This window comes from Rattus norvegicus, chromosome X (genome assembly GCF_036323735.1).
Source record: "Rattus norvegicus strain BN/NHsdMcwi chromosome X, GRCr8, whole genome shotgun sequence".
NCBI classification, from domain to species: domain Eukaryota; kingdom Metazoa; phylum Chordata; class Mammalia; order Rodentia; family Muridae; genus Rattus; species Rattus norvegicus.
Window position 1 is genome coordinate 101,000,016 of NC_086039.1, and position 16,313 is coordinate 101,016,328.

The window sequence follows — 16,313 nt, forward strand, 5'->3', positions numbered from 1 at the left end:
TGAAACTGTTGCCACATTACATTCTGCACTGTAATACTCTGGGTTAATTTGACAATTTTCATTTTCATGCACATTAATTGTAATTGCACTTTAACTTTTAATCCTTTTCCGAGGACTACAGGTGGAAAGCATTATCATTAACTGTTTACCAAGTAAACAAACATTTAGAATAGCTTTATTAACATAAAATGAAAGAAAAAAGACATCTGCTAAGGAAAACTATGTTTTGAGCAGTTCTGACAGGATTAAGTCTCTTTTTCTTCCAATTCAACTTGTAAATTCTTAATCTCCATTTAAATGCTGAGATATGACTCCTGAGAGAGTGCATGCTTGTTTCAATAAGGTATATAGCATACAGGTTGAGAACAAAAAGGATAGCTGTGTCTTCATGACTATTCAAATCCTGGCACTATGATTTTGGGACAAAACCCATGAGTTCCAACCTCCATTTCCTTATACAAACCTGAAACCAAAAAAAGACCAAAAGGATCTTTTAGAAAAGTTAATCAAGGTGATTAATACATAAAGGATTTACTCCAGTACCTGGAACATGATAAATAATGTATGAATGTGAATAATCACTTCGATTTCAAAGACCAAGAACTATATTAAGATCATGTGAAAGATAATCTCCCCTCCTATAATACAGTTGAGTAAAAGAACATGCAAGTTCCAAGATGCAGTTATTGAAATCCTATATTGTTCATGAGCCAGTATACATCCAGTTTCACTATCAAAGTAAAAGGGGTACGTCAAGGCACAAAGTTTTAGTTGCCAATAGTCCATCCAATATGGGAACATTTCTAAAAAGTAACGGTAGGTCCTAGAAGAAAAAGAACGGGTCTTTAATAAGGGTGAACAGTCCCAGACCACCATTTATTATTTTCATAGCATATATTCTCAAAACAAAATGCTAATTACATTTTTATAACTTTACAAAATTAGTACTGGTACTCCTTGTTTTGTTGATTTTGAACAAGCTAGGAAGACAGCCAGTCAGTTTCTGCTACAATGGAGGGAAAACCTGCCTTCCACAGATGTTCCCTGGAAAAACAATGCATCGATCAAATGGCTTACAAATAGAAGACAACTGTATCCATTGGTGCTAGAGCTGAGAGTGGAAGAGAAATTGATAATAGCTGCACCAACTGATAATCAATCTCAGGATTATTTTTAGCCATTATTAATAGCGAAATGAAAACAAGTAAAAATGTTACCATATAATGTTAGGTTCTCAAAAGTGCAGACAGGAGTTACTCTTCACCACCCAGCTGCCATATGTGAGACATAGTCCTTGACCACCCTGTTCTGTACTTCTTTAGTTATTTTCCTTGAAGATGCCTAAGAAGTACACCATGAAGGAGAAGAGGTACAGACCTTTGACTTTTATGTAGAAATAATCCTTTCAGACTGAAACATTTCAGCTCATATGCCTCATCACCAGTACTTTCTATTCAAACAAGGGAAATTTCCTTCAGGTGTCTCTAATGCTTCTATTGCCTTGAACAAGATTGACTAGGACATCCTAAAAGACCCTTTTGAGTTGGGCATGGCAGAGATCTGAAAATTGACATTAGCTCCAGCCCTCAGTAACATATGCTGACTTTGGTGGACCAGACATTGGCATGACTAAGGCTGACCTCATAAATAACTTGGGATACATTGCCAGGCATGGCACAAAAGTACTCATGGAGAATCTCCAGGCCAGTGAAAACATCTCCATGATTGGTGTTGGATTCTCTTCTGCCTATCTGGTGGCAAAGAAAGTAATTGTGTTTGAAAAACATGACTAGAAGTATTCTTGAAGTCTTCTGCTGGCAGATTCTTCCCTACATGTGCAGACCACTGTGAGCCTATTAGTGAGGGTACAAAAATGGTCCTTCACTTCAAATAATACCGTGCAGAGTACATAAAGGGTAAGAGAGTCAAGGGAGTAGTGAAGAAATATGCACAGCTTATAGGCTATCCTGTAATTCAGAGAACTAGAGAAAGAGATCAGTGTTGATGATGCAAAAGGAAAATACAGATAGGAAAGAGGAGGCAGATAAGGATTAGGAGAAGGCTAAGACTGAAAATGTGGGAACTGATAAATGGATAATGAAAAAGAAAAATAAGGAAAATGAAAAACAAAAGGATTAAGGAGTGATATAGTAATCAAGAATAATTTGATAAAACTAAGAATATTTGGGCCAGGAACTCTGATGACCTCATCAGAAATGAATATGGTGAACTCTGTAAGAGCCTCACCAATAAATCGGAAGAGCACTCGGAAGTCATGTACTTCTCTGTGATAGGTTGGTTGAGATGCAGAACATTGACCTTCATGCCCCAGCCAGGTCCCTCTAACCTCTTTAAGTACAACAAGGAAAGCAACATTGCACTTTATGTCCATTTTGTGTTCACCAATGACCTGATACCTGAGTACCTCAACTGTATCTGTGGTTTGATTGACTAGACCTACCCCTAAGAATCCTGAAAAAAAGCAAAATCTTGAAGTTCTCCACAAAAACATGTTAAAGAAATGCCTTGAGCTTGTCTCTCACCTTGCAGAAGACAAAGAGAACTATAAGGAATTCTATGACATGTTCTACAAGAATCTAAAGCTTGGAATCCTTGAAGATTCCTCTACCCTGTGATGCCTCCTGAGCTTTTACACCATCGTCCTTCTCAATCTAGAGATGAGATGACATCCATGCCGAAGTATGTGTCTCACATAAAAGAGACACAGAATGCCATCTACTACATCACTGGCCAGAGCAAAAAGCAGGTGGCAAACTCTGCCTTTGTGGAGCACGTGAAGACGTAGAGGTTTGAAATGGTGTCTATGACGGAGCCTATGGACTGCAACTAAGTATAGCAGCTTAAAGAATTTGGTCTCACTAAGGAGAGCTGGGAGCTAAGAGAGAATAAGGAGGAAAAGAAAATAAATGGAAGAGAATAAGCAAGTTTGAGAATCTCTGTAGGCCTGTGAAGGAGATCTTGGATAAAAAGATAGAGGTGACACTCTCCAAATGTCATGTCTTCAGCCTGCTGTATTTTGAGAAGCACTAGTGGCTCTACATTCAACATGGAATGAATCATAAAGTTCCAGATATTTTGAAACAACTCTACAATGCTACAACTCTACATGCTGGCCAAAAAGCTCCTAGATATCAACCCCAGCCATCTCTTTATGGAGACCCTGCATCAGAAGGTGGAGGAGAACAAAAATGACAAAGGTGTCAAGAAACTGGAGGTGCTCTACTGTTCGAAACTGCTCTTCTCTACTTTTGCTTGAGGATCTTCAGGCTCACTCTAATTTCATCTATTACCCTCTCCAACTAGGCCTGGGCACTGATGAAGACATGGTGACAGAAGTGGAGCCCAGCACTGCTGTTCTTACTGGCATTCTTCTACTTGAGGGTAACTAGGATGCATATTGCATGGATAAAGATGACTAGAGATCCTCCTGGAAGCTCAATCCCTCTATAATTTTCTCAATCCACCCCATTTCCTTCACTGGCCCTGGCCACCTGTTCTCTGCCTTTTCATTTTCTTATATCCTGTCCTTGATGTCTTATGGCAGGAATATCCCCTCCTTCACTGATAGCAGGTTTGAGTGTTATGTAGGGGATTTTTGCTTTGTTCTGAAATTTAAATTATGCAAAATAAAAGAGGCATAGGTTTTTGAAGTACAGTTAGTATTACTTGGGGATAGACTTTTATTAAAATGTAACTTTGGTGGGCTTGCTACGTTCACATATCTTCATTTCTATCAAGCCTCTTGTGTTATTTTCTGAAACCTAATGGACAAGTTTGAAGCTTTAAAAGTGAACTTTATTATAAAACAATCTTCAGCTAGCAGAGAATTTCCAGTCCCTGGATAACTATGAAGAATTGTGTGGCTGGAAAGCAGAGCAGTGAATAAGCATGAGTCTGAATCAGGCAAACATTTGTGAAAAATACTACTACCCTAACTACATCTAAACATATATAGTCCCCTAAAGTTCCATTAAAGTACCAAAAAGGCACAATGAGAAAAGAATTCTGTCTTCAATAAGCAATGCTAAGAAAACTGTATTCCACTTCCCAAAGCATAGAAATGGATACAAAGCTCACATCAAAGTGAACTCAAAATGGATAAAAGATGCACATGTAAAATATGAGAATAGAGAGTGCCTAGAATCGCTTCTCGGCCTTTTGGCTAAGATCAAGTGTAGAGTGCCTAGAAGAGAACATGGGAAAATTGAAAGACCCTTAACATTGGTCCTGACTATGCTATTTAATTATCACAAAAAGTATAGGCAATAATACAATAAGAAGTAAATAGAACTGCATCAAACAAATATTGTTAATAGCAAATAAGAAATTGATAAAAATGACAACCTATTTATCAAACTATAGATCAGAACAATGTTTATAAACTCTATATCTAATAAGATATTTATTTTCAAAAATCAGAAAGTAAAAAAGTAGCCCAATTCAAAAACAAGCTAAATACCTAGTTATTTCTCCAGAAAACAAAATGACCAACAACAAAGAGTTCAACATCACTAATCATGAAGGAAATGCAAATCAAAACCACAGTAAGATGTTACCTCACTTCAGCAAGAATGATTCTTATTAAAAAGACAAAAGACTTAAATACTAGAAGAAAAGGACATTATTACACACTGTTGGTAGGAATTTAATTTCATTCATATATCCTGGAAAATAGTATCAAGTCCTCAAAATTTAAAAATAGATCTATTACATAATCCAGCAACCCTACTATCATATATATATATATATATATATATATATATATCCAAAGATATCTTATCCTCGTATTTACTGTGTTATTCACAGAAACTAAGAAATGCAAACAACCAAATTTCATCATTTGACAAATGCTAAAAATTATGGAAGAGATATAGAGATTATCTAGGCTTACAAAAGAGATAAAGAGATCCTATCATTTATCCCAACATGAATGAACCCAATGAACCTTATTCTACATGACATACAAGACACAGAATAAAAAAAAATAAGACAAGGTAAAACCCCTCATTTCTTAAAGGAAACTATGCTCATTTCACAGTAGTTGACTGAATTTACATCCCTACCAAAAGCACATAATAATTCATCCTGACTGCCGTAGCTTCACTAGTATTTGTAATCATGGAGTGGCTAACTGTCATGGAGGTGGCAGAGGGAACTTATACATTGGATAGGAGGATGCATTAATTTCCAAGATGTCTTTCCAATCTCTGAGCACCTATAAATAGCATGGCCTTGATATCTGATGCTGTCCATGTTTTAAAGGCTATTTCTAATATCAATTCATGCACAAACCCTTGCCTAGTTACAAACTTGTTTGTTCTCCACAGTTTGAACTAATTATTTATGGCTTTAGTACAAGGTGCCAATACAACTGTGTCCAAAAACACAACACATAGAGGACATGTGCGTTCTCTCTCTCTCTCTCTCTCTCTCTCTCTCTCTCTCTCTCTCTCTCTCTCTCTCTCTCTCTCTCTCTTCTTACAGAAGAAAGCCTTCCCTAACCTTTGTCATTGTTGAATTTTTCCTAAGCTCACTATAATCCCCACCCTTTTGGGAATCCAGGATGTGGAAAAACTCAAAACATAGTTTTACCCATACCAAACGTTGATTTTGCATATACTTGACTTGGCTTCTTATTCTAGGGATCTGAGAGCAAAGCGAACTCTGTGCCTTGTGCATGTTGCATGTATATGAAGTAAAACCACACAGGGAACACTATGTACCAAGACTTATGGTCTCTCAAATCTTCTCGCAAACAGTCTCTCAAGTCTTCATACCATTTATGGGCCAGAGAGGTGGCTCAGGCAGGTGAAGACAGATAGAACACAAGTTTGGAGACCTTGTGAGCTGAATTATTCCTTGGAATTCACATGTACATAAGAATACAACAGACTCTGCAGAATTGTTCTCTGATCCACACACAGTCTCTCTGTCTCTGTCTCTGTCTCTCACATACACACTCACACATGTATTCACCCACATAACTATTAATTAAACAATAATAAGACATCTTAAATTCAACATTCATGGAACCCTTAATGTGTGTTGTGTACTTTGAGGTTTCACATTCCTCCTCTGGCCTCATGGAAAACATGTGTTGCCCCAGTACCTATAGAACATTGTTGTCTCAGTATAGACCACCCAAAGGGGAAAGCATGTCCATATAATAAAAGATAGAAATGGATCCGGTGAAACAATCACCACTAAAAGCAGAAAGTTTCTGGGTGGCCTCCAATTCACAAAAGGGAACATCTAATACAAATGTTTTCAAGTAACAAACTAGGTACATGGATCTATCCAGTGGTCTGCAATTGTTCTTCCTGAAATGGAACAGTAGTTCACAATACTTTTAGCATTCACTACTCATTCTCTGATGCTGAGTCCAGAAGACGCTCCTTAACTGAAAAGCCCCAAGGAAAACCAGAGACTTTCCCTTTTGCCACCTTGTGTCCCCTACCTTGAGGGTGAAGGTGTCCATCATATCTAGGGACAAAGTGAAATGTCCGCAGAGTGGGTGAGTTTCACACATGTGTGTTCCTAAGATGACAAGGACAGGAATTGCACTTACAGGATTTCACAGCAAATTCAAGAGGATGGTGAAAATGTGAAGAATTTTAACAAGAAGTATTAACAATGTCAAAAGTAGCATGTTTCTACAAAATTCTCTAAAATTAAGCTACACTCATCTCACCGAGAAATTGGTCATAACTTAATGGAACAGATCTTAATTTCATACTCTCTATGCAGCTCTCATTTACGCTTTAACAGTTTTAGTGAAGAGTTCACATTGCATGCCTTTACCAAGAAGGTTCATATTTCCCAGATGAGTTTCAAGAACTTTTTATCTCCCCATACTGCCAGTAGCCTACTTTCCCAATTGTAGCATCAATTCCTACCCCTTCTCATATTGGTCTACTGGCCATGTTCCCAAAGTACTCAGTATTTTCCTAGCTCTACAATTTCCCTCAGTCAGTTCTCCTAACTAAAATCCCTCATACCTTTGTTGCTACCTCTCCTGTAGTTTTGCTTTTTCTTTTTTTTTTTTTAGTTTTAATTCTTCCATGAATCCCTTCTCCAATCCCTTCCTTCAAATCCTTATAGCAATCTATCAGTACTAGCAAAGAACCAAAGCCTACCTGAGTATTGACAAGAAAGATAAAAGTTTTAAAGACTAGAATTGAGATTAATTAATAAAACATAATATTCAACAGATACCTCAAAAGTCTTACTTTGTGCCACACAGTCAAAGTAGCACAATGCAGAAAAAGTCAAAAGAGCTGATGACCAAAGGATAATTCAAATATAGTTGTGTTGCCTTTTGCCTGAGCAGATAAGTAGATGGTGGGAACATTTTGGATGAGAGAACTGGAGGAAGTGTAAGTTGGACTAGAGTAACGGGGACTTGATAGTTCAGTTTTGGCCAAGTACCTCTGGGAAAAGCTGTGCAATCCTCCAATGAAAATGTCAAGCAGGCGATTTGATATACAACGCATGAACTCAGAAGCCAGAAATGAGAGGAAGAGAGTGAAAGTCAACAACCAGGAAGTTGAAAGCAAGTGAAACAGAGCCAGCTTGAAAGCAATTCTATAAATATTGAGCATCTCAAAAGGTCTTCCTTTCTATATTGGTGACAGGCTTTGCAGAGTCAAGAAGTACATCTTAAAAGAGCCAAACCATCTTATGAAAATTTTCTTTTTTTCATAACGTGTACGATATTTCTTAGTAGACTGGTAATGGTAAGGAATTTGAATAAATAGCTCTCCTTTGAATTCTGAGTCAGTTGCCTAATAAACACTCATACCAGTATATCTTAATTGACCACAGTTAAAATCTAGGATCAGAGATATAGCTTAGGTAAGTTTCCTAATTCTTATACCAACATCTTAACAGAATCACCAGTCATAAGTGGTACTAGAAGCTAGCAGGCCGCCCCCATGTGGGTATTTATGCCTTCCAAGAAATCTCAGGCATTCAGGAACAGACCAGAAGGCATGTTTTTCCTGCAAAGAAGCCAACTAGATTTCATATGGACGCTAGAAGGCATAGCTGAGCATTACCTGCTGCTTTGAGAGCTCCCAGGTACTAAACCACCAACCAACGAGTACACATGCAGGGACCCATGACTCCAGCCACATATGTAGCAGAGGATTGTACAATGCCACATTGCAGCTGGCATTGTCCAGCATCAATAGAATGAAAAAACCCTTGGTCCTGTGAAGGCTCATTTCCCCAATGTAAGTAATGCCAGGGCATTGAGGTGGAAGTGGGTGGGTGGGAGTGGGAGCATCCTCATAGAAGCAGAGGGAGGGGGAGAGGGTATAGGAGAGGGGGAAAGAGGATATTTGAAATGTACATACATAAAATATCCAAGAAAAATAAAATTAAAAAGTCTACAATTGATATACTTTGGATTTTGAATGAGTGTGCTTATTAAGTATATAGCAGACAAAATTAAAAACGTAAATAGCAAATGGCAGGCAGACATAAGTAGCAGATGAATGGAAACACACTATCACATCAGCAACTGCCAACGTTTAGCAAAGAGCACTCAGGTAGCCTGAATGAGAGAACAAACAAAGGAAACATCATCAAATTGGGAGCATGCAAACATCCAGCAGGAGTTGACAAGAGAAGTTGGGACAGTCATCTGAGTTAGCAATGACTTTCTTCATGAATGAGCTTCTTCCTTTCTGCTCTTACTCTAGTTTATTCTATGGAATAAACAATTGTAGTCCCTATGAAATATGAATTTTTTTATTTAACTCCTTTCAAAGGTACAATGTTTTTAATACTCTGCTGTTTCCTCTTTCCCTCTCTCCCCATTGTAGAACCAGGGATCCAGTCTAATGCCCAATAGGAGGGTAAGGAAGGCCTCCTTACCCACAGACCCTATTTTCAACAAACACAAATAGCACATGACATTATAATGGTATTTGTATTGTGTCTACTCAGGAATGGAGAACGTGTGAACCTCCTTAGAAGACCTAAAGTTCCTGATTTAAAGAAGCTTAATACCTTCCTGCATCTCCAATGCATGCTGTGTAGTTCTATGCTACAGCAGATGGTGGATAAATACTTAACTGAATAAGGAAATGGCACCAGGACCAATGTGTTAAATGTGTTATGAACCTTCATCATTCAAAACTTAGCCTAAAAATTCGTATCCTTTGGAAAGCTTTTTCTTATTAACCCTGCTTTATACTATGATCAGCTCTTATATTTAGAGAAACCAGTGCAACAACATCTGAGTGAAATGTCACCCAGAACATTGCATCCTGGGCTTCCTCAGCTTTTTCCTATTCTAGTTGCCCCATGTTAATTTGCACTCGTGCTATTTTGCAGAGGACATTGTAAGGCATTTCAACTCAAATACTCCTTTAATAAAGCACATACCAAGATACTTATACCAAGTCTTTTAGCCTTCCTTCTCATCTTGCATGCTTAAAACCAATAGATGCACAGTAGATCAGAGGCAGTATAACTGGCATGGCTAATTTCTGAGGTTGGTAAGAGTTATATGAGGTGTGGAGTAGAAACCCCCGCCAAGGCTTCAGCTTGAATATTAGATGCATTTCTCAATGGACTCCTGTGCTAGGCTCTCAGAACTTAGCCCACTGCTATTTTCTATCTATCACACAAAGGAAGGCATAAAGAATTAGAGGTTTTTAAGAGATTGAGCTTCATCCCACACTTTTGAACTGCAGGAACACTCCTGGGTGACAGAATTGTGAAGGGATTGACAAATACTAGCCCTGAAATAAAAGATAACAACTTGGATATTTCTCTGCATGCACTTGGTCTTGCCCTAACGCCTCTGTGAGTAAAGAAGCAATCGCAAGTCCTACAAATTGATACTGAACTTGATAGGGCACTAAAATGCAGGTAGGTAAACAATCTAGAAGTAACTCTTCACCTTAATTAAATTCATAGAAATAAGGAAATAATCTGGCAGTTATTAAGTTAAATGCCAGTTCTGAAACTATGGACTTTGTGATTCATAATTCCCTCTTCCTTCCTATTTCCATCCACATCCACTGAAGAATAATTTGGCACATACCAGGGCCAACTAAAAATGAACTGAATAAGGAAGGCATACTGTCAACACAAGTTTGAGGTGAGACTATTAACCTAGATCAAAAGTTTTGTCTTAGCCTATCTATACATCACAGTACTAGTATGTGGTATGCATGTCTGTTAAATGGAAAAGGACATAATGATCAAGGCAAAAATCACTTCTATATGATTAAAGGTAACTCTTTTTTGTGGATGCAGCAGACTTTATTGATGGTATTCAAGAGAGTAGGGAGGGCTCCCAAGGCCCCTCCTGTTATTATGGCAGTCTATGACAGAAATCATGAGGGAGATGCTCAGTCTTGGGAGCCAAGTTGGGATGGGGACTCCTCAGCAACTGAGCACCTCTCTTTTGCTCTCAATATCCTTGCTAGGGTGAAGTGGGTGGTCTAAAGTTTTACTTTTTGGAGGCCATAGAGGCCATGAGATCCACCACCCTGTTGCTGTAACTGTATTCATTGTCATAGCAGGAAATGAGCTTTACAAAGTTGTCATTGAGAGCAATGCCAGCCCCAGCATCAAAGGTGGAAGAGTGGGAGTTGCTGTTGAAGTCGGAGACAACTTGGTCCTCAGTGTAGCCCAGGATGCCCTTTAGTGAGCTCTCAGATGTCTGCTTCACCACCTTCATGATGTCATCATACTTGGCAGGTTTCTCCAGGCAGCGTGACAGATCCACAACAGATGCATTGTGGGTAGGAGCATGGCCGCTTCCTCCATTCCTCACTCTCACCTCTCCTCTGCCCATCTGCTTCTCCCTTTGTCCTCAGAGAAGGGGAGGCCTCCTGGTGGGTATCTGCCTTGGCACATCAAGTTGCAACTGAATGCAAAAAAGAGGGTTTTAGTACATCCTTTCTTAAACACATGCCTCTGATTTTTTCTCCTGTCTCTTTCCCCTCTGCAGTAGGGTGGCTACTTACAAGAGTTCTCAACTGATTTGCTCTCAATCACAAAATTTGTAGTATTGATACATATTTTCAAGTTGTAAAACATTTTTCAAGGGGGCTGGGGATTTAGCTCAGTGGTAGAGCGCTTACCTAGGAAGCACAAGGCCCTGGGTTCGGTCCCCAGCTCCGAAAAAAAAAAAAAAAGAACCAAAAAAAAAAACATTTTTCATATAATATATTATGATATATCTTAACTATTTTACTTCCATGTAAATCCTGCATCACCATATAATTATTTACCATGACACTGAATTAAACAATGCATCATACTTTGACATGCAGCATGTAGTATGATTTTTTTATTAAATTTATTTATTTTTATTCTTTATTTTTTTAAAGTCCAGACTTTATCGACCTACTGGTCTGTCCCCCAAATGCTTCCCCTCCCATACCTCTTTCCTCTTGTCTCCAAGAAGATGTTCCCACCCCCCTATCCCCACCCCACCAGGTCTCCACACTCCTTGGGGCCTCAAGTCTCTAGAGAGTTAGGTGCATCTTCTCTCTCTGAAGCCAGACCTGGAGTCCTCTACTATGTATGTGTTGGGGTCTATTAGCAGCTGGTGTATGCTGCCTGGTTGGTGTCCCAGTGTCTGAGAGCTCTCAGGGGTCCAGGTTAGTTAAGACTGCTGGTCTTTCTATGGGGTCACCTTCCTCCTCAGCTTCTTCCAACCTTTCCCTAATTCAATCACAAGGGTCCCCCACTTCTGTCCATTGGTTGGGTGCTAATACCTGCATCTGACTCTTTCAGTTGCTTGTTGGGCCTCTCAGAAGGCAGCCATGAAAGCCTCCTGTCTGCAAGCACACCACAGCATCAATAACAATGTCAGGGCCCTGGGACTCCCTTTGAGCTGTATCCCAATTGTGACCTTTCAATTGACCTCCTTTCTCTCAGACTCTTCTCAATTTTTGTCCCTGCAGTTTCTTCAGACAGGAGCCATTTTGGATCAGATCTTTTGACTGTAGGATGGCAGACGAGGGAGTCCTCTACTGTGTATGTGTCGGGGCCTCCCGTGATGCTCTGTCTTTCTACTGGAGGTGGACTTACAAGTTCCCTCTCTCCACTGTAGGATATTTCAACTAAGGTTCCTCTCTTTGAGTCCTGAGAGCCTCTCACCTCCCAGGTCTCCTGTATATTGTAGAGGGTTCCTCTACCTCCTACCCCTCAAGGCTGCTTTTTTCCATTCTTTCTGCTTGGCCTCAGGACTTTAGTCCTGGACCCCACTGCCCCAAAATTATTATAGGACATTGATGAAATTATTTTTTTTCCAAATTCACAAAGCTCATTCTATACTTGAGTATTCTATCTTTGCTGTATGGACTATTTAAAAGATTGGACACTATAGGAAAAATTAAGTCATCTTTACTGCTTTAAATATACTGGGATTGTTTCACACTATGCCTTTTTTAATTTGTGGTACTGGAGATAGAAATCAGTACCTTGCACATGTTAATCTCTTCATACAATATTGTGAAATGCATTAATTTTTTTGCCTGGGACATTTTCCTACCAGTCAAGACATCACCACTCTCATCTAGCAAAATTCTGACTTCTGTGCCACAAATCATGTTTAATACCGAGCACTGAAATAAAATGATGCCTTCTCTTAAGCTAATAGTCTTCAACTGAGAAATGTGTTATGATGACACTCGAAACAAGCCCTGTTGGTTCCTACTCACCAACTTTCTACACTTACTAACTGCAAATCCATGGACACAAAGATGTCCCTGGTTAACTCAGTAAGTTACAAAACAAAATTGAAAGACATGAGTGTGGGGATAAAGTAGGATAAGAGGGCTGGGGGTTTCAAAGAGGGCTAGGATGCCATTAATCTGAATGTACTGCATATATGAATGAAATTGTCAAAGAATAAATTTCATAAAAATTAGTTAATAAAGAAACCTTGACAGAAGGAGCAGTACAATCTTACCCAGCAATATGTTGTAACTTAATTAAGTCAAATGTTCCATTTTCCTTTGCTCTACAGTCTGTATTTCACCCTATATTTCGTAGACAGGAGTGACCATATTTGATCAGTGAGACTAAAGGATTATGAAGAGCCTTGGATTTTATCTTACTAACAAACTAATAAGTTAGTTGTCTCATGTTATGAATCCTAGCAGAAGACATAAATCTTTGGGCAGAAAGGACAGTATTGCACATAACAGCAATAACCAAATTATCAATGATTTGTATTTTTTCATCATTATTAACTTGGGTGTTTCTTATCTACATTTCTTTTTTTTTGTTCCCCTCCCCATCCTCCCCCCATTACCGCCCCCCCCCAACAATCACGTTCACTGGGGGTTCAGTCTTGGCAGGACCAAGTGCTCCCCCTTCCACTGCTGCTCTTACTAGGCTATTCATTGCTACTTATGAGGTTGGAGCCCAGGGTCAGTCCCTATATAGGCTTTGGGTAGTGGCTTAGTCCCTGGAGGCTCTGGGTGGTTAGCATTGTTGCTCATATGTGGTCTCAAGCCCCTTTAAGCTCTTCCAGTCCTTTCTCTGATTCATTCAAAGGGGGTCCCGTGCTCAGTTCAGTGGTTTGCTGGTGACATTTCCCTATGTATTTGCTGTATTCTGGCTGTGTCTCTCAGGAGAGATCTACATCCGGTTCCTGTCAGCCTGCACTTCTTTGCTTCATCCATATTGTCTAATTGGGTGGCTGTATATGTATGGGCCACATGTGGGACAGGTTCTGAATGGGTATTCCTTCTGCCTCTGTTTTAATCTTTCCCTCCCTATTCCCTGCCAAGGGTATTCTTGTTCCCCTTTTAAAGAAGGAGTGAAGCATTCGCATTTTGATCATCCGTCTTGAGTTTCATGTGTTCTGTGCATCTAGGGTAATTCAAGCATTTGGACTAATAGCCACTTATCAATGAGTGCATACCATGTGTTTTTCTGTGATTGGGTTACCTCACTCAGGATGATATTTTCCAGTTCCATCTATTTGCTTATGAAGTTCATAAAGTCATTGTTTTTGTATAGATATAGCACTTTTTCTGTATCCATTCCTCTGTTGAAGGGCATCTGGGTTCTTTCCAGCTTCTGGCTATTATAAATAAGGCTGCTATGAACATAGTGGAACACGTGTCTTTGTTATATGTTGGGGCATCTTTTGGGTATATGCCCAAGAGAGGTATAGCAATGATTTCTTGAATCTGTTCTCCAGACCTCAACTCTCGAATGTTGATACAAAGAGGCATGGTACCTGAAATGCCCTGGGTTGTAGCACAGGAGAGGAACACTGAGTACAGGAAAACCAAATCCTTCATAAGGCACAGCAGCCATGCCTGTCCTTTGCACTAGAAGAATTACTTCAACTTTCCAAGCTATTAATTAAACAAGTATTAGTGAACAGTATTCCAGAATAAAAACGTCATCATCTTTGTTCATAAGACATGATGAAGTGTAAGAAGCCCCTGGAAACTTGCTTCCTAACAGAGACATTAAAAAGAAATTTGCACTGGAGGCTTTTGTGAACAATTTTTAACCATAATTAAAAGAAAATGTGGGGCAATTAGAGCTCCTGGCTATCCTCCTGCTTAAAGCATTTGCAAGTGAGACAACAGTGCTGAATTTATACTTGACCACCATGAAACTGAAGAAGCTAAAAGAGTTTCAGGTATGGCTACCCTGTTCCCAAACATTATACAGTGAAAATTATCTACCTCCACGTTTAGCTTCATTGAGTAAAAGTATCCAATATGAAACATTAATCATATGCTTTATTATCCACTTGCTTATGGAAGGCAAGAATCATATTAAACTTACAATAATTAAGGTAAAGTTTGGCTTGAATTTTCAGCCTACTATTGACCAGCCATATGTTTTGAGTTTGTTGTCTAACTTCTCTATGACTCAAGCTTCAGGTCAATAGAATGATCCTAATAGCACAACCTCTCTTAAAATGTTTGCTGAGTATTAAATGAAATAATGAATGCCAAGTATATCACTTAATTCTGAGCACTCAGTAAATGCTAAATAATAGAAAACTATTAGTGTACATTCTTCATTTCTCTGTGTATATCCTAGGTAATTGCTTGCTGCATACAGAGTTGGAAAAAAACTATAGAGTATGTTGACAGGGTCACATTGCCAGAGAGTCAAATATAATTACTTTTCAATTCCTGGAATTAAGAGAAATAGGGAAAAAAACGTAGCTAAATAAAAGCCCTACAATCTACCAAATTTAATTTTTTAATAGTTTCAAGTTCTAACTATTCCTGCCCCTGTATACATGCAATGAAAAGTTTTCCAAATATAACAGTCATGGAGGGACTGAAGGTGTAGCTCAGTTGGTAGAGTATTTGTCTAAAATTAATGAAACAAACCTTTGGCCTTAATCCCAAAATACGATGAACTCATAATGGTGGTGCATCCTGAAGCCTAGAATGAGTAGGTGAAATCAGAAGGATCAGAAATTTCAAGGTACAGAGTGAGTTCAAGACCAGAATAAAATAACTGAGGTTCTACCACCAAAAAAGAAAAAATAGCAATCCACATACAGTGTAAAAAAATAGGGGGTAAAGGCCCCCAAAATGTAAAGTCTTAATGGTATCATGTAAACCCAACCAATGAATCCACAAAATCATGATTTCCTCCAATCTTTTTTACTATATGTGTATATTTAAATTTTCCAAATGCACAAAATAAAGAAAGAATATTAAAAGCAGTAAGGGAAAAAGGTCAAGTAACATATAAAGGCAGACCTATCAGAATCACACCAGACTTTTCGCCAGAAACAATGAAGGCCAGAAGATCCTGGACAGATGTCATACAGACCCTAAGAGAACACAAATGCCAGCCCAAGTTACTGTATCCTGCTAAACTCTCAATTAACATAGATGGAGAAACCAAGATATTCCAAGATAAAAGCAAATTTACACAATACCTTTCTACAAATCCATCACTACAAAGGATAATAAATGGTAAAGCCCAACATAAGGAGGCAAGCTATACCCTAGAAGAAACAAGAAACTAATCGTCTTGGCAACAAAACAAAGAGAAGAAAAGCACACAAACATAACCTCACATCCAAATATGAATATAACAGGAAGCAAAAATCACTATTACTTAATATCTCTCAACATCAATAGCCTCAACTCCCCAATAAAAAGACATAGATTAACAAACTGGATACGTAACGAGGACCCTGCATTCTGCTGCCTACAGGAAACACACCTCAGAGACAAAGACAGACACTACCTCAGAGTGAAAGGCTGGAAAACAACTTTCCAAGCAAATGGTCAGAAGAAGCAAGCTGGAATAGCCATTCT

General features: G+C 38.8%; 1 pseudogene; it reads left to right on the top strand.

Moving 5' to 3' along the window:
• The first annotated feature begins 1,406 nt into the window (after positions 1-1,406).
• Hsp90ab1-ps11 (heat shock protein 90 alpha family class B member 1, pseudogene 11) lies at positions 1,407-3,440 on the top strand (annotated as a pseudogene).
• The last annotated feature ends 12,873 nt before the right edge of the window (positions 3,441-16,313 follow it).